The sequence below is a fragment of the Peromyscus eremicus genome, chromosome 1, assembly GCF_949786415.1.
Source record: "Peromyscus eremicus chromosome 1, PerEre_H2_v1, whole genome shotgun sequence".
In the NCBI taxonomy this organism is placed as follows: domain Eukaryota; kingdom Metazoa; phylum Chordata; class Mammalia; order Rodentia; family Cricetidae; genus Peromyscus; species Peromyscus eremicus.
Genome location: NC_081416.1, coordinates 132,529,565 through 132,554,130, shown reverse-complemented (window position 1 = coordinate 132,554,130; position 24,566 = coordinate 132,529,565). Strand labels below are relative to the sequence as shown.

The window sequence follows — 24,566 nt, the reverse complement described above, 5'->3', positions numbered from 1 at the left end:
AGAGCTGCCTAGAATTCAAACAGCAGAAATACTCATTTGGTACCTGCTAATATATAAGCAAATTCTAGAGTTTTATCATGAATTCATGAGTAAGAAAGACTTTAGTGATTTCCTATTGTTTTATCTTTAGCACAGTGGCTGCACCTTAATCTACTGCTATTTCAGCCAGCAATTGCAACTCCACAGTTACCATCCTACTTCTCTAGCAGCAGCCTGGCTGCTTAGGCTGCAACCCAGTGGGCATTCTGTTCCTGCAGGCACTGGTCCTATCATTGCCACTAATGGTAGCTTTAACTAAATCTCTGTTGTTCTATTTATAAATAAGACTGAAGATTCAAAGGCTAGGGTGAAAACCTGCTAGCTCAGAGAGGTTTAGTAGCAACTAATCTCTCCTTGCTGGTGTCTCCCCAAAAGCCCATTCCTGACCCTCTACTCTGCCAAAACAAAACAAGGCATGCCACTCAAAACCCCTCCCTACCACTTCTGGTGCATCTCTCTGTCTCTTCCAGATGCCCTCTGATGCTCTATGATTACTTTCTGTCAACTAGCTGCTAACTCAGCCTCCTGCCTGTCCCAAGGTTAATTTTATTTAATTAACACAAATGCTAACTAGAGGTTCACAGTGTGATTGAATATCCCTCCCAAATTTCCTTTGATGAGAGATGTGAAAATTAATGCTTTAGGAGGTAGTCAAGTCACAGACAAAAGTAAAGTCCCACCTCTAGTACTCTCTGTTCTTTCTTCTCTTTCTGTCTGCTTTTTTATATATAGGCTCTATAACTCAGGCTGGCTTTGAACTTCGGATGTAGCTGAGGGTGATTTTGAACTTCTGATCCTTCAGACAACACCTACCAAATGCTGAGATTATAGGTGTGTCTTAGTCAATGTTCTAATGTTGTGAAGAGATGCCATGACCACAGCAACTCTTAAAAAAGAAAACATTTAATTGGAGCTTGCTTACAACTTCAGAAGTTTATCCATTATTGTCACGGTCAGAAGCATGACTGGACGCAAGCAGACATGGTGCTGGAGAGTAGCTGAGAGTTCTACACCCAGATCCACAGGCAGCAGGAAGAGCCTGACATTGGGCCTAGCTTGAGTATTTAAAACCTCAAAGCCCACCCCTAGAGACGCACTTCCTCCAACAAGGCCATACATCCTCCCATAAGGCCGTATCTCCTAATCCCTATCAAGTAGTGCCACTCCCTAATGACCAAGCATTCAAATATATGAGCCCATGGGGACCATTTCTATTCATAAGGCATGTGCCACCATGCCCAATGGGGTGCCAGGGACTTAACCCAGCATTTGATGCACACAAAGCTAGTACTCTACCAGCTGAGCCTCATCCCCAGCCCTGAGCTCATATTTTCTGACACCATGTTGGGTGCCTTTTCAGACTGGTCACAATCTCCCATAGCTAGATATGGGCACTGCAAGGGTTAATGGGAAACATTGGATGGCAGTCCCTGCAGTAAAGAGCTGGTAGAAGCAAAGAGGCCATTTTGGATCTCAGAAATCTGGGAAACCATTTTTTTTTCTATACAATAACAGGAAAAATGATCTTTCTTTCATAAAATTGAAGAGGTTTAATGTAGTAGGACTCCCTAAGGCATCAGGGGAAGGGTCAGGTACATACTTTATTATTTTTTACCTAGGTGAACAGGAGCAGGGATCAAAGCAGTTAATTACTGCTCCTGCAGGGGCCCAGCGCTAAATTGGTCAGCCGCCACAGCATGGTTTTAACAGCTCTCCTGTTGCTTTATTAGTTCCGTTCCATGGACGTGGGGAATTTCTTCCATGGGAGTGCTCATGCCGCCAACGGTTGGCAGGGCTCTTAATGCCATCTTTACCTCTGGCCCCAAGTGGCTCATAGATATGAATTATATAGCGAACAGTCAGTAAGAAGAAATTATCAATCATGTGTACCTCTTTCTTTTGACAAAATGTACCATTTTTTTTCTCTCCTATCCATTGTGATGGCATCATTTTTCCTCAAATTTGCTGTTTGGAATAGCATACCTCAGCATTTCAGGGAGTCCCCTAGGCTAATGACCTATGGCCTAACGTCATGGGAGACTTTTCACTATCTATCTCAGATTATTTTTTAGGTACACACGTTTTATCTCCTCTTGGAGGCAGTGACCTCCTGGCAGGTAGAATTTATATCTGGTCCCCATATTGTCTTTCCAGTTCTTTGTATACAATGTTGCTTACTAAATTTTTGTTTTATGAGTTAATGTATCTTTTGTTTATTATGTTACGGACACCCATCATTTTAGGCTATATCAGGAATTCTGTGGGCGCTCCTAAGAACGAAGTCCGTCACCAGTTCAGTATGGAAGGCTCTACAAAGTCATGAGGGACCCAAGCATTTCTTTTAGTTTTCTCTGCTTCCATCTTCAGGCACACAGAAGGCTGCCAGAGGTCCAGCCGGAATGTCTACAATTTAGAATAGACTCGGAATGACAAGTGGTGGAAGGTCTCATTGCTAAACACAAGTCAGTGCCCCTCCCCCCACTTTAAGGACTTTCATGGACTTCTATTTCAACTGAAGACATCTATTGAAACTTCACTAGATAGCTCCTAACGACAAGAGAGGCTGGGAGTAAAGCTTTTCAGCTTGCTGCTCTTTCTCCCTGAACAAATTAGGAGTTGTGTTTCTTGGGAAGAAAAGGAGGGAGGAAATTGAGTGAGCAGCCAGCAATGTTTGCCATAAAGGGTCTTCACATTATCCATCAGCATTAGCTATGTTTTAAAAGTGTTGCTTCCCTCATTTAAAAAATTCTTCAAAGTCTCTAGTCAATTACTGGAATTTACCCAGCCTCTAGCCTCCATCTTCCAGGACAGTAATGTAATGTAATCTGTTCAACACCTCACCCTCCCATCAATGCGCTTCTTTGGTTTGCCTTATCTCTAGTTGGTATGACACCATCTGGTGTTTCCTGCCTATGACCTAGAGCCCTGGGTGGCATCCTCAGGCTAGCCGAGAGATGGAAGGGTAGGGTCGGGCGTGGGTCAGAAGCACCGTCACTTGGTGATCATGTTCCCTCCCTGCAAACATCGCAGGATTTGGATAAAATTCTGAAATATTCAGCAGCATCAGCTTGAAGCTCAGAATGAGGGTCTAATTGTCTGAGGGATGCTGTGGTTGACACAGAGCGTCACGTTTCCAAAAGAGAGATGGAGGAAGCATTTCTTACATGCTCTCGAAAGCCCTGCCTCTCCTATCTGTGACTCCCCCAGGAAAGTGCCTGGGGGGCAGAAGGGGAAGTGATTCAGGAGAACAACCCTTCGTCAGTCTTACCATCTTTTTCATTTGCTCAACTCCTGCTGAACACACACGATTGGCCAGGCCTTGCATTAGCTGTCAGGTACAAAAGGGAATTTTCACACATAGACATCTCATTTCAGCGCTAAAGATACGTGGAGAGCCAAAATGAACAGCAGGGTGGTGAGACAAGATGCTGAAATCAGCTTCCGTGGACCAGTCATCCCAGGAAGCCGAGCATACCATCTCAGTTTGGGTATTTTATAATTCTCTCTTAGCCACACAAAATTTAATTAGAAATACTGAGGGGAGTCAGACATGGACGGAAAATGTGGCATTTTTGACATATCCAGATTAGGTGTTCTCAATGAATAAAGAAATAATTGGCAGGGCGTAGATAGTCAGCACTCAGGAGAAGGTTATAAGAGAGACACCGTGACAGCTAGGTGGCTGGAAATTCCATGAGAGTATCCTGGTGCCAGGGCAGCAATTTACATGAGAACCACAGAAAATGAAATTTAAAACCCAAATCCAGATCTAGAAAGCACTTAACTGTTAATCATTCAGGAGCAGGTCATTGGGGCTAAGGGTAAAAACCACCGGCTTGTCAGAAATTTCAATTAACTAATTGATATGACTGAAGGTCATGAATTGCTACTGCTGAGGCCAGGACATAAAAGTGTGCCTGCAAGAAGACACTGATCCCAGAGCAGCTGGGGTCTTGGGCCTGGGGTCTCCAGGGTATTTAATTTTGAGACCATGTCGCCGTCCTAGCTGTTGACCTTGTAATGCCAATTGGTTTGGTAAGTTTGTCTTGTTCCTCTTAGTTGGGTAAATAATTTATAATTCTGGAGGTATACGAATGCAGTGTATTCTTATGTAAGTTCTGTTTAAATATAACTGTATGTTGTCCTGTGCATGTTCTGTTCATTTTTAAATGATTTCTGAAAGACTTGAAGGGATGTTTTTTGTATAAAAATATAAGGCAGATTTAGCAGAATAATGGGTGATTTAAATGCTTGGGAGGGTTTTGTTTCTTATGTTTGCAGTTCTCCCTTGCTTGCCTTAAGTGTTTGAGGCAGTTACTTGCATTCAGTCTGTATTTTGAAGCAGCCAAGGAAATTCGAATGGCTAAATATATGTGATGCTTAACACTAAATGTATGAATTAGTTAGTGAAAAAGATGATTCTGGGTTTGATAAAAGTCATAAAATCACCAGTAGAAGTAAGTTGTCTGTTAAGCTTAAATTATTTAAGGGAAACAAGATTCTTACGTTGTAACTTTACTAGTATAAAAGCGATTAAAATGAGTGGTTGGAAAGATTCCCCTAGGCTCACAACACCCTGAGTGTGGTGGTCAGCTCCCTAAGAAGCTGTCGAACTGGAAACACAGACGCCTCCATCACTGGGGCTCTGGAAGAATGGTATGCATTTACAAACATTAATACTGGAAAGTCACAGCTGAACACATTTATGAGATAAGAAGTGACATTAAACAACCGGACGGTGGTGGCGCACGCCTTTAATCCCAGCACTTGGGAGGCAGAGGCAGGAGGATCTCTGAGTTCAAGGCCAGCCTGGTCTACAGAGAAACCCTGTCTTGAAAAACCAAAAACCAAAAAAGAAAAGAAAAAGTGACATTAGAAACGATGAATTCAGAGAAGTAGCCAAATATACTCAGCAAACCCACCTGTGCCCTTAAATATCCAGCATGGTTCCTAAGGAGACCCACAGTCTCAAGTCTGCGAAACAAAGGACTCAGCCCTTCCATCGGCTCCTCGTGTCATGTGGCAGCTCTTGCAGAGCATCCAAGTGTTTGCTCCTCTCTAACGGCTGCCTGGTCCCTGTGGCTTTTCATTTCGTGGTTCTCCCAGCCCCAGCCCAGAGCCGAGCATGCTGCTCTCTGCCTGTGTGCTTCAATGTTTGCAGATGGCATACACATGTGAAACTATGTGTCATTTTTCCTTCTGGATGTGGCTTCCAGTACTTGGCACAATCTTCTATTTACTAGAAATGCAATTTCTAGTAATTTACTAGAAATTTGGGAGAAATTTTACTAGAAATTTACTAGAAAGGTGGGTTTTTTTCCCCCTTTTTTTCCACGACGTTGATTTAGACAAAGATGTCTTTAGATTCAATTCCAAAAGTTTAGGCAATAAAACAGAAATAGAAAAATAAAAATACGTTTAGATACACACACACACACACACACACGCACACGCACACGCACACTAAAAGAAATGAAAAAGTGAATGGGGAGGGAGAGATATTTTCTGCTGTAGTGTAGCCGCTGATAGAATGGATGTTCATGATCTCGTAGGCAACCCTAAGGAAACTCAGCGTGGATCATAAAAAAGGACATGAGAGTTAGAAGGGAGTTAGTTGGGAAGAGAAAGGAGACCACCAGGAGTGTGTATGGGGTGAGATGTGTAAGTGTGTAACGGGGGACAAATACAGTCACAGTACATTATGTACACATACAAAAATGTAATAATTAGACCCACTATGCATAATTAATACATGCTACTAAGGGCTGGAGAGATGGCTCAGTGGTTAAGAGCACACACTGCTCTTGCAGAGAACCTGTTTGATTCCCAGCACCCATGTAGAGAAGTTCCCAAATGCCTGTAACTCCAGGAGACTCTGACACTGCTGGCGTCCCCAGGCACCACATTTACCCACATGCACATCCTCACACACAGATGCACATACATAATAAAATAAATATTTAAAGTTTATGCTAATGAAGGCATTAAAAAAATAAAACAATGGCCGTGTGGTGGTGGTGCAAGCCTTTAATCCCAGCACTCGGAAAGCAGAGCCAGGTGGATCTCTGTGAGTTCAAGGCCAGACTGGGCTACAGAGCGAGATCCAGGACAGGCACCAAAACTACACAGAGAAACTCTGTCTTGAAAAAAAAAATTAAAACAATAACCTATGGCCTAAGTGAAATGTTTGTGAGGTGATTTTTTGTTTTTTTGTTTTTTTGTTTTTTTCTGAACAGAACACCAATTGCAGAGGCATCAAGAACAATTGATGAATGGGACCTCATGAAACTGAAAAGCTTGTATGGCCAAGGACACCATTGTTTGGACAAAGTGTCAGGCTACAGAATATATATAACCAATCACACATCCAATAGAGTGCTAATACCTAAAACATACACAGAACTAAAAAACTCTGGACATCAAGAAAACAAATAACCGAATTAAAAAAAATGGGGCACAGACCTAAATAGAGTATTCTCAAGAGAGGAAACTCAAATGTCTGAGAAGCACTTAAAGAAATGTCCAAAACATCCTTCTTCATCATGGAAATGCAAAGCAAAACTACTCTGAGATTTTATCTTAAATTAGGTAGAATGGCTAAGATCAATAAAAGAAATCACGGCTCATGCTGGTGAGGATGTGGGGAAGGGGGAACACTCGTCCCTTGCTGGTGGGAGTGCAATCTTGTACAGCCACTATGGAACAGGGAACAGATCAACATCAGGGTGCGGGTATATCACTCTTGGGCATGTACCCAGAGTCTACTCTACACCCTACTAGAGAAACACCTTTTCAAACATGTTCATTGCTGCTCTCTTCATAATAGCCAGAAATTGGAAACAGGTAAAGAAAATGTGAGACATTTACATAATGGGATATCACTCGGCTGTTAAAAAATGAAATTTGCAGGCAAATGGATGGAGCTAGAAAATATCATCCTGAGTGAGGTAACCCAAACCCCAAAAGACAAATTTGGTGTGTACTCACTTACGTGTGGATGTTAGTTGTTAAGTCTTCAAGTAGCAGCTACAATCCATGAAACCACAGAGGTTAAGTAGAGAGTGAGGGACTAAGGGGAAGGGACGGATCTCCCCAGGAAGGAGAAATAGAATAGACGGGGGCGGGGGGGAGTGAGAGAAACTGGGGAGGTAACTGGGGAGGGGAGGCAAGAAAGGAGTTAGGAAGGGAATAGGGGCATTAAAGCTAAGACCATTGGAGGGGTTGTATGGAATCCTAATATAGTAGAGCCTTCCTAAAATATATACATATATGAAGGTGATCTAAATGGAATTGCCAAATAATGGAGGAGAAAAGCCCCAACAGTTATCTCTCATCATCAAATGAAGCCTCCAGTTCCAGGAATGGGTTACATCTCTGTTGTTGTTGTTTTCTTATTCTTTACTCTTTTGCAGACCTGCCACCCAGCTCCTATATAAATACATAGAGGCTTATTCATACTTATGAATACTGGCCTTAGCTTGGCTTGTTTCTAGCCAACTTTTCGTAACTTAGATCATCCCGTTTATCTTTTGCCTCTGGAATTTTATCTTTCTCTGTTCTACTTACCTTTCTTTCTTTCTTTCTTTCTTTCTTTCTTTCTTTCTTTCTTTCTTTCTTTCTTTCTTTCTTTCTTTCATCATTGCTGGTTGTGTAGCTGGGTGCCTGGCCCCTGGAGTCCTCTTCTCCTCCTTTTCTTGCTCCCTGATCTCTCTCTTCCCAGATTCCTCCTCCTATTTATTCTCTCTGCCTGCCAGCCCCACCTATCCTTTCTCCTGTCTAGCTATTGGCTATTCAGCTCTTTATTAGACCAATCAGGTGTTTTAGACAGGCAAAGTAACATAGTTTCACAGAGTTAAAAAATGCAACATAAAAGAATGCAACACAACTTTGCATTATTAAACACATATCCCACAACATAAACAAATGTAACACATCTTTAACTAATATTCTACAAGACATCTCATTGAATTGAATTTCCAAAGGGGCTCCATGGAAACCCCCAAGTAACCTAGGCTGTGGCCAAGACTATTGATTGCTCTCCACAAACCATTAGTAAGATCTTATTGCTGAAGACAATGCCTACACAACTCATTGAATGTTGAGAAGTTGAGCTGCTGCTTACCCAGAGCCCTCATCCCCACTGACAAGTGTTAATGGTACTTGAAGGTACTCTGCATTCTACCAGAGGAGAAAGGTAAACACCAATCCAGCTACAAACCTTTCAATAGATAATGGTGACCTGCATGCAAGATGTGCTAATGCAATAGTAGCACAAAGCTGTGGACATAATCAATCAGTATTTGATTGGATTTAAGGCCCAGTATATGAGATAGAACCCATCCCTGACACTGCTTAGGTGGCCAAGAACCTGAGATTAGCTAGACCAGGGATCTAGGGGAAAGTCAAATAGTACTGTTCTGCTAAAAGAATGTAGCAACAAAATGACACCTAAGGACATTCTGCTACACTCATAGATCAGTTTCTTGCTCAGCCATCATCAGAGAAGGTTCCTTCTGCAGCAGATGGAAACAAATACAGAGACCTACAGCTGAATAAGGTGCAGAGAGTGATAGATTCTAGAATACTCAGTCCTAAATGGAATGTCTCCATCAAACATCTCCCTTCAAAGATTGTAAGAGCCAGAGGGAATGGAGGACACCAAAGAACCAAGGCCTTCAGAGCAAAGCAGGCTGGAGCACATGTGAACTCCCTGTGACTATGGCAGCATGCACAGGACCTGGGCAGGTCTGCACCAGACGGGGTCTCAGTGCTGAGAAGGGAAATGGACACAAGCCCCAATCCCTAACCCCGAAGCAATCCCCAACTGATAACCAGTCACAAATGGCTTTTCCCCAATGAAGTCTCACTGGATATGTAAATGACACTTCCGGGCAGGCCCCATGCCAGCAGTAAATGGTCAACACAATGGCATTTTTGGAGTATTTTATTTTGTTTTGATTTTTTGTCTCATGATGCTTTGTCTGAGCTTTTTTTAAAGTTTATTTTTCTTACCCTACGTATATTTTGCTTATGTATTATGGTTTCCAATTTTGAATTTTTAGGGGAGTTCTGTGCATGCCAGTGTGTGTGTGTGTGTCTGCGTCTAAACGTGTTTCTTGTGCTTTTTCTTCGGCTCTTTGTTTTTCTGTTCATTTGTTTGTTTTGTCCTTTTCGGATTTGTTTGTTTTTATTTTCACTTATTTTGTTAGTTTTTCATTTTAGATGCCAGTTTGTTTTCTAATGAGAGAGAGAGCAAGAAAAGATATGGATTTGGGTGGAAGGGGAGTTGGGGAGGATCTGGGAAGAGTTGGAGCAGGGGCAATCCTGATCAGAATATATTGTATGAAAAAAAAATCTACTTCAATAAAAAGTTGAGAATTTCATGTGTGTATGGTGAAATATGACCATACTCACCCCTCCATCCCTCCCTGCCTTTAACTCCCCCAAGGTCCACACACATACCCACCTTCCAACTTCACATCCTTTTAAACCTTACCCATTAAGACCAGTTAGTGCTGCCCACACAGATATGGGGCCATTCATAGACCAGTGGCCAGGCACACAAGGAGAACGAGTCTCCCTCCCCAGCAGCCACTGATGGTCAGCAGCTCCTCAGCTGGGGCCGAATGAGCTCCTCACCCAGCTATGCTGGCATTGTGGCTAGCTTGATGTTGTGCAGGTCACTACATCCACTGTGCGTCCGTGACGGCAATGGACAGAGCATTCCCAGAAGACAGGATTTTCTATCATTCCTCACCATCCACAAGCTTTTATAGTCTTCCCACCCCCATGATAAAAGATTTTTTAAGCCATACATCTGATAAGAGATTAATAGCCACAATATGCAAGGAACTCAAGTTATTGGTTAGAAATAAAACAAATGATTTTCTTAAGAAATAGGCAAAGATCCTGAACAGACATTTTTCAAAAGGAGATGTGTCAAAGACTAAGAGATATGTAAGAAAATGTCCAACCGCACTAATAATTGGAGAGAGGCAAGTGAAACCAGGAAGGCTGTTAGGATGGCCAGTCTGAAAAGGATGACAACATCAAAGAACAGCTCTGCCTGTTTGGGATTGGCAGAGCATCCCAGTAGGACACACACACCCCCCCATAGTAAATTACGGGCATAGTCACAGGGGCAAAGAAGAGCTTTTCAAGCATGAGGATTGCATCAAGTATTTTGAAATAATAATATTTGGCTGCAGAGGCTTATGACAAGAGTGACAGAATTGGTGCTGGCCAGATGGCCTTGCAGGGACACATCCTGTACGAGACTGTGGTAATATGTATGCGTGTGTGTGTGTGTGTGTGTGTGTGTGTGTGTGTGTGTGTGTGTGCAGATCAGAGAGCAACTCTCAGAAGAACTCGGTTCTCCCCTTCTACCATGCAGGGCCTGGGATCAAACTCATGTTGTCAGGGTACTTGGCAGCAAGTACCCTTCCCTGCTGAGCCATGTCGCCTGGCCGGTGTGTCTCGGGCAGTCTTTTACAGGAGTTACCACCAGACGATCTCGTGTAGGAACTTGCCCTTCGTGATCTCCCAGTCACTTTGTCATCCTGGTGTTGTTAGCATGGATACCAGTGATTTCATTTTCATTATAACCACTCTCACAAGGACAAAGATAACAAAGGCCGGTGATGTGGGAGAGAAAGAGAAACCACCCTACCCGGTTAACGAGACTACAGATCAGTAAAGTTATAATGGATAGCGGAACAAACTAACAGTAGAACTGCTCTGGGATCCAGCAGCCCCTTGCTTCTGGGATTCACCCAGATGTTCTGAAGCCATTGTGTAGAATGGACCCTGGTGCACCCATGCTCACTGCGGCATTGTTCAGGACAGCAGAGTTATGGAATCAATGTAAGTGTCCATCAGTGGACGAATGGATGAAGAAAATTGAGCGTGAGTACACAACAGAGAGATATTCATCCTTTGTAAGAAGAGAGTTGTGTACAATTCTGGCACTGTGGTGACCACTCTTGGTTGTCAACTTGACTACATCTGGAATTAATTAAAACCCAAGCAGCTGGCCACACCCGTGAGGGAATTTTTTCTTATTAAATTACTTGAAGTGGAAATACCCACTTCTGATCTGGATCTTTTGAGGTGGGAAGAGCCACCTTTAATCTAGACCCCAGCTTCTGCTGGCAGCCCATATAAAGGACGTGGAAGAAGTAAGCTTGCTCTCTTGCCTGCCTGCTCTTCTTCTCACTGGCAAGTCCATCCCTTCACTGGCATTGCAGTCTACTTGTCTGGAATTCTGGCATAGACTGAAGAGCAGCTGAGACATCCAGCCTTGTGGACTGAACAACTACTGGATTCTTGGACCTTCTATTGGTAGACAGACAGTCATTGTTGACTAGCTGTAAGCCATTCTAATAATAAATCCATATAAACACACACACACACACACACACACACACACACACACACACACACACACTACCAGTTCTGTTCCTCTAGAGAACCCTGATTAATACAGATTTTGGTCCCAGAAATGGCTTTAGAGCAACATAAGTATAAGGATATATTTTTTTGAAGTATCTAGAATAGGCTTTCCAAATGGCCAATACCTACAGTTACTGATGCATATCCAAGAAGCTTGGAGAGTGTTGAAAGCCCATCCATGTAAGAACTACTTTACAAACTTTTAAAAAAGGACTTAACTTACTTTATTTTTCTTACATAAAAACCCTTGTGTGGTGGCCACAGCTGGAGCTTGGGTCCTCTGAATAGAGACTCTGATGTGGGTTTTCACAAGATGGTCAGTGAATTCCTGATAAGGAGACTTGGTGAACAGTCTTTTTCCAGAGGTCAGAGGGGGTCAGGTAGCTGCAGGTCTTAGAGATGGCATCAAAGGTGGTCTTGTAAAAGTTGCCCAGGGTGGCAGTGCAGCCTCTGGCTGATGTGTAACAGTCATCAATACCAGCCATCATCAGTAGCTTCTTGGGCACAGGAGCAGAGACGATGCCAGTGCTTCTGGGGACAGGGATGAGACTTATCAACACAGAGCCACAGTGGCCTGTCACTTTGCACAGAACTGTGTGGGACTTGTCAATCTTGTTCCCCCAGTAGCCTCTCCACACAGGGACAATAGACAGCTTGGCCAAGATGATGGCCCCTCAGATGGCAGTGGCTACCTCCTTGGAGCACTTAACATCAAGTCCAACATGACCATTGTAGTCCCCAGTATCGACAAGAACTCCTCTGGCCAACCCGAGTCTGCTTCTGCTCTGGCGTGATCTTTAGAGCCTCATCCTTTAGGGATGTGTCCAGGAAAAAGTCAATAATCTCGAATTTCTTCATGGGCAGGAAGAACAGGTAGATCTCCTCCAGGGATTGATCTTCATGTCCTTGACCAGGGGCCCAGCCTGGTGACAGATCCACTCCTTGTTTTCAGCTTTACCTCCACGAGCTCTGCAGCCTCGACCATGGCCACAGCCCCCTAAGACTGCTGTTGAATCCTCTGTGGAACCCACAGCAGGCTCCTAATGCTGGGCCCTGGGTCCTCCGGGCCCACCTGCTGCTCTGGTGTCATCTGTCTTTGGTGTTTTCCAGAAGGAGAAGGAGCTATTTTTCAAGGAGACAAATGCATTTGATTAACCTGATTCATGAAGTGCGAGAGACAGTGGCTTTGGTGATTCTGTATGTAAAACTTTTTTATTTATTTATTTTTTTATTTATTTTTATTTTTTTATTTTTTATTTTTTTGTATGTAAAACTTTTGACAGTTTGTGAAAAACTAAGGGAGATGATGCTGCTGGTGGTTGGTTGTTCCTCTCATCTCTGGATAAAGGAAAAGGACGAGCTTCTTGATAAAATGAACCAACTTCCAGCATCTCAGAATATGGTGAAGGACAACAATGAACTCGGTGATTAAAATCGACCATTTCCAGAAACACATAACAGTCTGAAGGTTTCTAAGTGTGCCCTGGAAGAGAATCTTAGTTTAGGGATACTTGATCACATTGTGAAACCCAAGACTGTTAATAAAATGAGCCTTGGATCAGGGGTGAAGCCAGCAACTAGTTGACAGGAATTGGCCAGAGAGAGTATGGAGGACCCAGGAAGACAGATAGAGAGACGTACAGAAAGAAGTAGGGAGGGACTTGGAGTTTCCTGGTCTTTTTGGTTTGGGACAGCTGGAGAGATGCTCTATTGTTGGGTCTTCCCGCCAAAAGGGAAGTCAGCTGGTTTCTTCTCTGAGCTAGCAGGTTTTCACCACAACGTCTGACTTCCGAATCTTTATTGGTAAATAGAACAGTAGAGGCTTACTTAAAAACTACAGGCAGCAGTGGCTGAGCCCATGCCGACGGGACTAGAATTCCCACAAGGTTGCAGCCTGAGTGGTGAGGTGCTGTCTGCAGGGCCATGGGGCTGCAGATGGTAGTTAAAATGTCAGTAGGTTCAGGTGCAACTGCTAAGTAGATGGAAAAGCAACGAATCTCTCCAGCAGCCACAGAGCTCAATTTTGAGAACACCAAACCGAAGTCCTCATTACAAAGTTGGCTGAAATATTTCGAAAATTTAAGCCCCAGCCTCAGAGGGTGTCCACAGTTAAAGTAAGGGCATTTATTAGTAAACACTGGGATCCTGTAACTTGGGATGGAGATGTGCGAGAGGACCATATTAAAGCTGAGAACTGTGAATCATTAGATTCTCAAGGGTTTATCTCACCTGGGGAAGTAGTCCCTCCACCCTCAGCAGAAGAGGTACTCACAGGCCCAGCCCCTGAAATATTGCCTCTTCTGCCTTTGACTGAGGAAATTAATTTTCATTGTCTGCTGAACCAGCAGTGACTTTCCCTGAAGGGGATGCCAGTGAAGACAATACTGATGTCCCTCAGTGCCCACCAATGTATTTGTCTCCAGACCTCTAACTAAACTTAGTATAGTCAGGCTCCTAGAGGGGAGGAAGAAAGTGTAGTCCATGAGGAGGTACGCTACACTACTAAAGAGCTTAATGAGTTTGCTAATCCGTTCAAGCAGAAGTCTGGGAATATGTGTGGGAATGGATTTTAAGGGTGTGGAATAATTGTGGAAGGAACATAAAACTGGATCAGGCCGAGTTTATTGATACGGGCCAACTGAGTGGAGATTCTAGGTTTAATATGGAAGCTAGCACAGTTTTAAAAAAAAGTGTCAAAAGTTTGTTTGCATGGTTGGCTGAAGCATTTGTCAAAAGCTGGCCTACTGAAAAGGAGCTGGAGACGCCTGATACCCCTTGGGTTAGTGTTGATGGAGGGACTTCAAGGCTCAGGGAAATGGCAATGCTAGTGTGTAAAACCTAATCTTCCCACCAGGAGGGCCCAGAAGACACACCCTTCCCTAATCCTATAAGATGTAAATGATGAGGGGCACCAGCACATTTGAAGAGCTTTGTTGGTGTCCTTTCCCTTGTGCCAGACCTTCGGGTTGGAGATGCTGCTACTCAGTTAAATGAATTAAGTGTGATGGGTTTGATTGGCCACGAAGTAGCAGGGGCCAGGTGGCAGCACTGAATCCCAAAGGCCAACTGATCATTGTTGTCATAATGGATGGATGGGCAGGGACGTGGAAAGAGCGTGATTGGAAAATTGGTGAGACAGACATCTAGGGAAGAAGTATAAAGCTATAGCTCTCCAAATGGGTGAAGGTTGTGAAGATACTTGTGTCTTGTGTAAATGCTCATCAAAAGATGACTTCAGCAGAGGAGGAGTTCAGTAATCAAGTAGATGGGATGACCCATTCTGTGGACAGGCAGCCTCTTTCCCCAGCCATCCCTGTCATTGCCCAATGGGCATTTGAACAAAGTGGCCATGGTGGCAGAGATGGAGATTATACATGGGCTCAAGAACATGGGCTTCCACTCACCAAAGCTGACTTGGCTACAGCTGCTGCTGAGTGCCAGATCTACCAACAACAGAAACCAATACTGGGCCCTAGATATGGCACCATTTCTCAGGGTGACCAGTCAGTGACCTGGTGATAGGTTGATTACATTGTACTCCCTTTGTGGAAAGGGCAATGCTTTGTCCTTACTGGAGTAGAGACTTACTCTGGTTTTGGATTTGCCTTTTCTGCCCATAATGCTTGTGCCAAAACCACTGTCTGTGGACTTATAGAATGCCTGATCCACCAACATGGTATTCCACACAGTATTGCTTCTGACCAGGGAACTCACTTCACAGCCAGAGAAGTGTGACAGTGGGCCCGCAATCATGCAATCCAGTGGTCTTACCATGTTCCCCACCATCCTGAAGCAGCTGACCTGATAGAAAGATGGAATGGCCTTGTGTAGACCTAATTACAGCACCAATTATGTGGCAGCAGCCTGGAGGACTGGGGCGGGGTTCTCCAGAAGGTGGTTTATGCTTTGAATCAGTGTCCAATATATGGTACAGTTTCTCCCATAGCCAGACTCCAAGGGTCCAGAAATCAAGGAGTAGAAAGGGAAAGAGTTCCACTCCCTATCACTTCTAGTGACCCACTAAGAAATTTTTTTGCTCCTTTTCCTCATGTTCTTTAGTTTTTCTGGCTTAGAAGTTTTGGTTCCAGAAGAGGAACCCTCATTCTAGAAGCCACAACAAATATTCCATTGAACTGGAAGCTCAGACTTCTCCTGGGCCACTTTGGGTTTCTGATGTCCTTAAACCAACAGGCTCAGAAAGGAGTGTTAGGAGGGGTAGTGATCCATAGCACCAAGGGGAAATGGGATTGCCTTTCCACAATGGAGGTAAGAAGGATTATGTCTGGAATCCAGGAGATCCTTTAGGGCGACTCCTGGTGCTATTGTGCCCTGTGATTAAAGTCAATGGGAAGCCACAGCAGACTAATTCAGGCAGGATGACAAAGGGCACAGACCCTTTAGAATGAAGTTGTGGGTCACTCCTCCAGGAAAAGAGCCAAGACCTGCTAAGGTGCTTGCTGAGGGTGGAGGAAATACAGAATGGGGAGTAGAGGAAAGCAGTTCTAAATACCATCTAAGGCTACGTGACCAGTTGCAGAAATTATGCCTAGCATGATATAGCTATTCCGTGTACAACTGCAAGTATATTATAAATTTTAGACTAGGTGGCAATGTCCCTTGAAGGACATTCTTTTTGCATCTCAGTGTTAAATATGATAACCACTGATATTCTCTAAATCGGTGCTATACTGCCTGATAAAGAGATTGAGAGAAGAAAACAAATACCCATACACACACATTCTTAACAAAATATGTCAGAAGCACTCACGTCAATTGTCATCTTCTGTGAAAGAAAATGAAGTTATTAAGGCTCAGACCTAATCCAGAGACTGAGAGACACTTGCATACACATGCAGTTAGGAGTAAACCACAAATGTTCCAGTAGACTTGGAGAAATCATTTAGGTGAATATCCCCACCTTCAACATGTCTCAGCTGAGAAAGTCCCGTTAACTGAACAATCAGAAAGGGTTTGCAGTTGAAGATTTCTGCTCAGCCAATGAGATATCTCCCCAAACAAACACTGTGGAAATGACCTTTGTGATGGTTAATGTTGATTGTCAACTTGACCGGATCTAGAATCACTTAGTAGACCAGCCTCCCGTCACACCTGTGAGGGATTATCTACATTACATTAACCCCCAGGAACGGCAGTGAGGGGTTATCTTAAATTAGTTGAAGCCAGAAGACCCATCCTAAAAGTAGGTGGCACCATCCCATGCCCTGGGGCCCAGAACTGCATAAAAAGTGGAGAACAAGTTGAGTATCAGTATACAATCTCCCTCTGCTTCTTGGCTGAGAGCACAATGTGACCAGCCGTCCCAGGCTCCTGCTGTCGTGACTTCCACCAGGACACACTGTGACCCAAAATAAAATCTTCCTTCCCTGAGTAGCTTTTGCCAGAACATGTTGTTACATCAACAGGAAAAGAAACTCACACCCATAAGCAACCTCTCCTGCCTTTGCCATATAGGCACTGCCCAGCTGCCCTCATTATCAGATCCAGGAGGAATTCCTAGTTCCCCACATCAATCTATTCCCTTAACCTTGGTGACAGTCTACTGGGGGATGGGTAGGATGTTGGAGTAAACACTTGTAATAGGCAGAAACAAGGAAAAGCAAAAGTGAACAGCTTTCTTGAATAGATCTAAAAGGCACTGTGGCTTCGTTCTCAATCGGTCTCCCAGAGTGGTCTTCCTGGCAGATGCCCGTGGCTGTCAACGAAGATATAATAATATAATTCCATTTCCAGTTCATGTGTCACAAAGCACCCCCACTAGCCGGTCCATGAAGAGCAAAAGTAGCACTCATTCTTTATTTCTTTTAGCAATGCACAGCATATGGCCACACAGTCTCTGCATGGTGCCAACAGCAGGGATGTGGGTGTGTGTCCTGGGTTCCCGCCCAGAAACCCAACTGCACTTGTATCAGATGGCTCTTAATTATTTATCTCTAAGCACCCTCCCACCTCCTTTCAGTTTATGTCACAGTTCACAGTATCAAACAAAGTTTTTAATGGAACTTTTGATGGAAAAGTTTTTAAGCTTGAGCTTTTACACATGTGCCTCATACACTCAAAGTTCACACTGTGCATGGCTTGGCTCAGTCATGGTGTGTAACACGCTGGAATGCACACACGAGGATAGTGCTCCTTCTGTTCTCTACAGCATTGACACCACAGGATGTCTAGTCACAGACATTCTATCACAGATTTCCATGTTTCTTTTGTTCTCACCCTGAGCCCCATTACCATGAAGGTGACATTGTCTTCTTTGGGGGTTGGATCTGGTGTCTGAGCATCTCGGGCAATCTCTCTACCACTGAACTACATCCTCAACCCAATATAAAGGCTAATTTTACAGGTCTTTTGGAAATACTCTGCCCTGTGCCTTTTTATTTCTTACACCTATTATATTTTGTGTTGTGTGTACATTTGTATTTTTCTATGTATGCACACATGCGTATGTGGAGGATAAAGGACAACTTTTATGAGTCAGCCCTCTCCATCTACATTGGGTTTGGGGACCTAGCTCAGGAGATCAAGCTTTGGCAGCAAGCACCATTGGGTGCTGAGCCATCTCACTGGCCCTGTTTTTGAAGACAGTGGCAGCATTCTTTAGCTTGATGCCTTCCCCTTTAGAGACAGAGGTTTTCTACTTTTCTGAGAGACTTCAGTGGTTTCATAACTTCCATTGCATTAGCAGAAAGTGTCTTATTATGCTCTGCCTGGAAATATATAAAAACATTGGTGGATTTTTCTTAGTTTCTATTCAAAGCACCATGACTAAGGCAAATTATAGAAAGAAAGCATTTAATTGGGGACTCACTTATTGTTTAGGATGGTGAGTCTGTGGCATCATGGTGGGGAGCATAGCAGCAGGTAGACAGACATGGTACACACACACACACACACACACACACACACACACACACACGCACGCGCACACACAGAGATAACTGGGAATGGTATGGGCTTTTGTACCCTCAGAGCTCATCACCATCCCTTTTCTTCCTACTGGTTTGTCTCATCCAGCTTTGATATGAGGGTGTGTTCCTAGTCTTATTGTAACTTGTTATACCATGTTCTGTTGATATCCTTGGGTAGTATGGTAGTTTGAAAGAAAATGGCCCCCAAAGGGAGTGGGTATGGCTTTGTTGGAGAAAGCATGTCACTATGGGGTCAGGATTTGAGGTTTCCTATGCTCAGGACACCTACCACTCAGTGAGTCAATTGACTGTGGAATAGTCCTTTACACAGTGTGAATATATGTTGCTGTGATTGGTTTAATAAAGAAGCTGATTGGCCAATAGCTAGACAGGATAAGGTTGGGGGAGAGTCAAACAGAGAATGCTGGGAAGAAGGGCAGAGTCAGAGGAGTAGTGAGCAGACAGAGAGAAGCAAGATGGACATGCCATACTGAGAAAAATGTACCAAGCCACATGGCAAAGCATAGATAAAAATATGGGTTAACTGAAAATATAAAAGTTAGCTAGTAACAAGCCTGAGCTATTGACTGAGCATTTATAATTAATATTAAGCCTCTGTGTGGTTACTTAGGAATGGCTTGTGGGACAGAAACTTCTCCCTATGGTCAACTTCCTGTTGCTTGCAAGATGTAGGACTCTCAGCTATTCCTCCAGCACCATGTCTGCCTGCATGCCGCCATGCTCCCCACCATGATGATAATGGACCAAACCTCTGAAACTGTAAGTGAGCCCCCTCAATTAAATGTTTCATTTTATGAGTTGCCATGGTCATGGTGTCTTTTTACAGCAATCAAAAATACAAACTAAGACTAGAGGCCTGCTCTTTTCTGAAGGGAAATGGTGGAGTGGATTTGAAGAAAGGGAAGGTGGGGGGGTGCTGCAAGGAGTGGAAGGAGATGAAACTGTGGTAAGGATGTAATGTATGAAAGAAGAGTAAATTTTTAAAAATCCCAGTGACACACCTCTTCCATCAAAGCCATACCTCCTAATCCTTCCCCAACAGTTCCACTGTGAACCAAACATTCAAACATATGAGTCTATGGGGACCATTCTCTTTCAAACCGTCACATTCCACTCTCTGTCACCATAGGTTTGTGTTTGGTTGAGAGTCTTCAAATAAAGGAAAGGAACCAAAAGCCCAGTTCCACATTCTTGGGGACTATTGCAACTTCCTCCCCTGTTGCCCCCAGCTGCCCAAGTCCCCACCTAAGCACTCAGCTTTTGACCATACTTGGGCACAAACCCAGGTTGTGACAGACATGTCATCACCCCTCACCCACAATCTGTAAAACTTTCCTGCCCTGGCTTGGGTGCATGACTTCTCTGGCCTCAATCTCTGAGGCCAGTGAACTCATTTGAGAGTTGCTCTGCTGACTAAACCTGCTGTTATACTTTTTCAGTTCAGCTTGATCTGGCTACCACATCTGTGGAGAAACTTATTATCAGGGGAGGGAGAGGCAGAAAGCCTATTAGTTTGTGTCCATATCATAATGCAAAATTTACTTAGTCCAACTTCAAAAGACTATAATCTTACAGTCTCAACACTGTTTCAAAGTCCAAAGTCTCTTCTGAGACTCGAGGCAATGTCTGAATTGAAACCCCCTGTAAAATCAAAAGCAAATTACAAAATTCAAACATACAATGACACAGAATATACATTTACCATTCAAAAAGAGCATAGTAGGGAAATACTGGACTGAAAGCAAGACTGAAACCCAGCAGGAAAAATTCCAAATTCTGCCTCTCTAGGTCTGATATCAAAGGGCTTCAATGGCTCTGCCCTTCCAGTGTTGCTGACTGCAACACACTTCTCTCTCTGGCCTTGTTCCCCTCCCTGTGTGCAGCTCTCCCTGGAAGACACCCTATTATGGTGATATTTTATTTGTACTAAAATGTGATTTGTATGTTAATAAATAAAGTTGCCCAGGGGTCAGAGCTGTTAGCAAACCATAGCAGAAACAGGGCGGTGGTGGTACACGCCTTTAATCCCAGGACTTGGTAGGCAGAGCTAGGTAGATCTCTGTGTGTTCAAGGATATAGCCAGCATTGGAGACACACACCTTTAATCTCAATACCAACCATAGAAGACCTGGAGGTCTGTATAGACAGGCAGTGACTAGGAGGTCATGTGGTTGGGTTTACAACCAATGAGAAGGCAGAACAGAAACACTATAAAAAGACAGACACACAGGAAGTAGATCTCTTTTGGAAAGATAGGACAACAGCGACAGTGAAGGGTAAGATTTTTAGCTCTAAGCTATTGCTCCGACCTCTTGGCTTTCATCTCTGTATTGGCTCTGTGTTTCTTATTTAATAAGACAGTTGGTTACATCTACACCCTATGGCTCTGGTACCTCCAACATCCTGGGTCCCCAATACAATCCAGGTTTCACTTCCACAGCTTCTCATAATGACTTCTCCAGGCTTCCATGCAGGGACTCCCCTGCTACACTCCTGGCCTCAGTAGCTTTCCTTAACTGCAGAGGGAATTCCACAGTCCCTTTACTCATGTATCTTCATGACTCTAAAGCCAGAACCACTTAGGGGAAGCTGCCAAGTTCTACTGCCTGCCTGAGATGGAGTCTGGCCCCTTCCTTGAATTGCATTTGCATAAGATTTGATGTGCTGTTGCTCTTTAGAAACAGATAATTCCTTAGGTCTTTTCTTTTTTTTTTTTCTTTTAGTAATTTTCAGGGTTAGTTGGGTGGGTTCTCATTCTGAGGGCATCACTCCCTGTATCTCGTTTCACATCAGGCCTTTATTTAAAGGTATCTCTTTGAGCACAGGACTTGGCTCCAACATTACATTCCCCGTTGCTCTTTTCCTCCTCAATCTGTACACTTTGCACTTCTTTTTGCCTTGTTTGCCGCTCATTTTCATTGTAGATCTGCCCAAAGAGTGATGACTAATAACTACAGAACAGAGTCAACATCAAGCTGTCTTCAAATCTCCTCTGCCAACAAAACTAGTTCAAAACTCTTCAGTTTAGCCTCAGGCAGATCAGATTCTTAGGACAAGGGCAAAAGGCAGCCATGTTCTTTGCTAAATACACAAGAATGATCTCTAGCCCAGTTTCTAAAGTTGTTCCCTCTGAAACCTCTTGAGCTGGGCCTTAATAATCCACATTGTCCTCACCATTACTGTCTTCCAAACTCCTACTAGGATGATCCATTGAGCCCCAATTACAGGTTCAACCACTCTTCTGGTCTATTGTCCCAAAGTCTTCCACAGTGTGGTCAGGCCTGTCACAACCATACCCCAGTTCCTGGTACCAATTTCTGACTTAGTTACTTTTCTACTGCAGTGACAAGGCATCATGACCAAGGCAACTCATGCAAAGAAAGCATTTAATTGAGGGCTTGCTTAAAGTTTCAGAGGATGAACCCATGATCATCATGGTTGGGATCATTGTAGTAGGCAGGAGGGCATGGTGCTAGAGAAGTAGCTGAGAGCTTATGTCTGATCCACAGCATGAGACAGAGAGATTGAGAGAGAAAGAAAGGAGCCTTCAAATATATGTGCCTATGGTGACCCATTCTTGAAATTAGATTAAAATATTGACAGATTATGCCATTCATTGTCAAATTTCCATTGCTGAGGTTCTTTTAGAAATATAGATTGCCATTCCAAGAAAAAAAAAAATCCTTGCTGGGTGGTGGTGGCATGTGTCTTTAATCTCAGCACCCAGGAGACAGAGGCAGGCAGATCTCTGAATTTGAGGCCAGCCTGGTCTACAGAGAAAGTTCTAGAAAAACCAGTGCTACACAGAGAAAACCTGTCCCCCCCCCCGAAAAAAAACAAGACAAAAAAAGAAAAAAATCCATAATTTTTGATACTCTTCTTTGTAATTCCTCATCACCCTTATTTATCTATTCATAAGAGTTTCATGCATCTATATAATGGAATATGATCATATATACCTACTATTTCTCTCCTTCAACTCCTTCTACATCCCCAACAAGCCCCTAATCAACTTCATGTCTTTTTTTGTCTAGTTAGCGCTGCTCGTATGTGCATAAGTATGGGGTCATCCACTGGAGTGTGGGAATTCTTTATTTTTAATTGATTTGGGAATATACTTGAATTTATTACGGTTGTTGCTATCCAACCTGAGTACATATAAATGCACATTGCAGACTTACACTGGAATCCTGTTCAATATTTAACTTTACATTTTAAAAGTTACATTTTTAACACTGCCTTTACATTTTGTTTACTTATTTTGTAAGGGGAGCATCACACATGTACCACAGCTTTTGCGTGAAAGTCAGAGGACAAAGTTCAGGAAATCCATTCCCTCTTGCTACCATGTGGGTACTGGGGATTGAACTTAGGTCCTTAGGCTTGTCAGCAAGCCCCTTTACCCTCTGGCCACTCACCAGCCCTTAACAACACTTTTAAACTTAAATACCCCAGAACTTTTTGTTCACTTGATGAATTGGGACTATAGACAGTACAACAGTAATTTTAAAAACAGGTCAGATGATCAATATAAAAAATCATATACTGTTGTTGACCTGAATGTTAGTGATACAAAATATCCAATGAACTAATAAGAAAATCAGAATAAACAACAAATGCTCGGGGTTTGGATGCTAAACAATCAAAAAAGTGACCCCCAGTGGCTGGAGGGCTTAGGAAGTGGGAGGGAGCCGGGCAGCACAATAATGGAGGGAGGTGCCTGTGATTTCCGAGAACCAGGATGGAGCCTTGTCTCTGTCCAGTGTGGCTTCACATCAGTATGGCTTTGAAGTTTGTAGCCTGAGAGTAACAGGTGTTTTTGTCTGCACAGTATTTTTTAAACTGGGAAGTTCATACACAAATCTGGTGCCTCTTGAACAGTGAAATCATTCTGTCATGCCAACAGTTGAAGCCAATAGAAGTTGCCTTTTTCTTTCCCTCCCTCCCTCCCTCCCCCTTCCTCTCTCCCTCCCTCCCTCCCCCCTCCCTCTCTCCCTCCCCCCTCCCTCTCTCCCTCCCTCCCTCCCTCCCTCCCCCCTCCCTCCCTCCCTCCCTCCCTCCCTCCCTCCCCCCTCCCTCTCTCCCTCCCTTCCAACCTGTTAGGTCTCAAACCCTGGACAAATGGCTAACTGGCAGTCCATTAACACATCAAAGCTGACACTGGCAGCCAGGGTCTCCCAGCATCCTTCAGTCTTTACCTGTTACAGGGTCTGCCTGGCTGGCATGCTCCCTCCCACCCTACCCTGAACTCTCCAGCCCAGGTATTGGGCTGGGCTTCCCTCCCCGCAGCTCCTCTGGCCCCTATGAAACTCAGCCATTTTGGCTATGCCAGTCTCTTGGCTCAGGCTGCCCCTGTTGGTCCCCAGCTCCTGTCCTCTCCCCCCTCCCCGCTCTCCTCAGGTGGCCTGCTCCGGGTCATGTTCACTCTGGATTCTCCTAGATGTCCCTGTCTCTGCCTATGCTCTCCCATTTATCTACAATAAACTTTTTCCTCCATCATACCTAGGAGCAGTCATGTCTTTTCCTTTTATTTCTTTTCTTTTCCGTTCACTTCCTTCCTCTCCCCTCTTCTTTCTTCCTTATTTTTTTGTGTGGCATACTGATTAAACCTAGGGTCTTGCATATGTTGGGTAAGTTCTTTACCATTGACCTCCACCCCAAAGACTTTTTTTTATATTTAAGAATGATTTTTTTGGTTTTGTTGTTGTTTGTTGAGACAGGGGTCTCAAAAATGTGTGGAGCTTTCTGTATCTCTGGCTGTCCTGGAACTCATTATGTGGACCAAGCTGGCCTCGAACTCATGAAGATTCACCTGCCTCTTCTTTCCAAGTGATTTATGCTAGGATTAGAAGTGTGCACCACCATGCCCAGCCTTAAAAATGATTTTTTTTTAATGCCAAGTTTTCGCTGAATTGCCTAGGCTGGCTTCGAACTTGTGATCCTCCTGCCTCAGCTTCCATAGTAGCTGGGATTACCGACCTGCACTACATGACCAAGTGCTAGATCTTGGTCTAGAATGACAGCAGGCTCTTCCACTTGGCTGCAGTGGACACCACTTCCCATGGGAAAACACTGTGCATTTTTGTAGTTAGTGGAAGAAGTGAGACTTAATTCTACATTTTTTGGTGA

At 43.8% G+C, this 24,566-nt stretch overlaps 1 pseudogene; it reads right to left on the bottom strand.

The window, feature by feature from the left end:
* Positions 1 to 6,662: 6,662 nt before the first annotated feature.
* Positions 6,663 to 24,566, bottom strand: part of LOC131917894 (uncharacterized) — a 103,964-nt pseudogene continuing 86,060 nt past the window's right edge.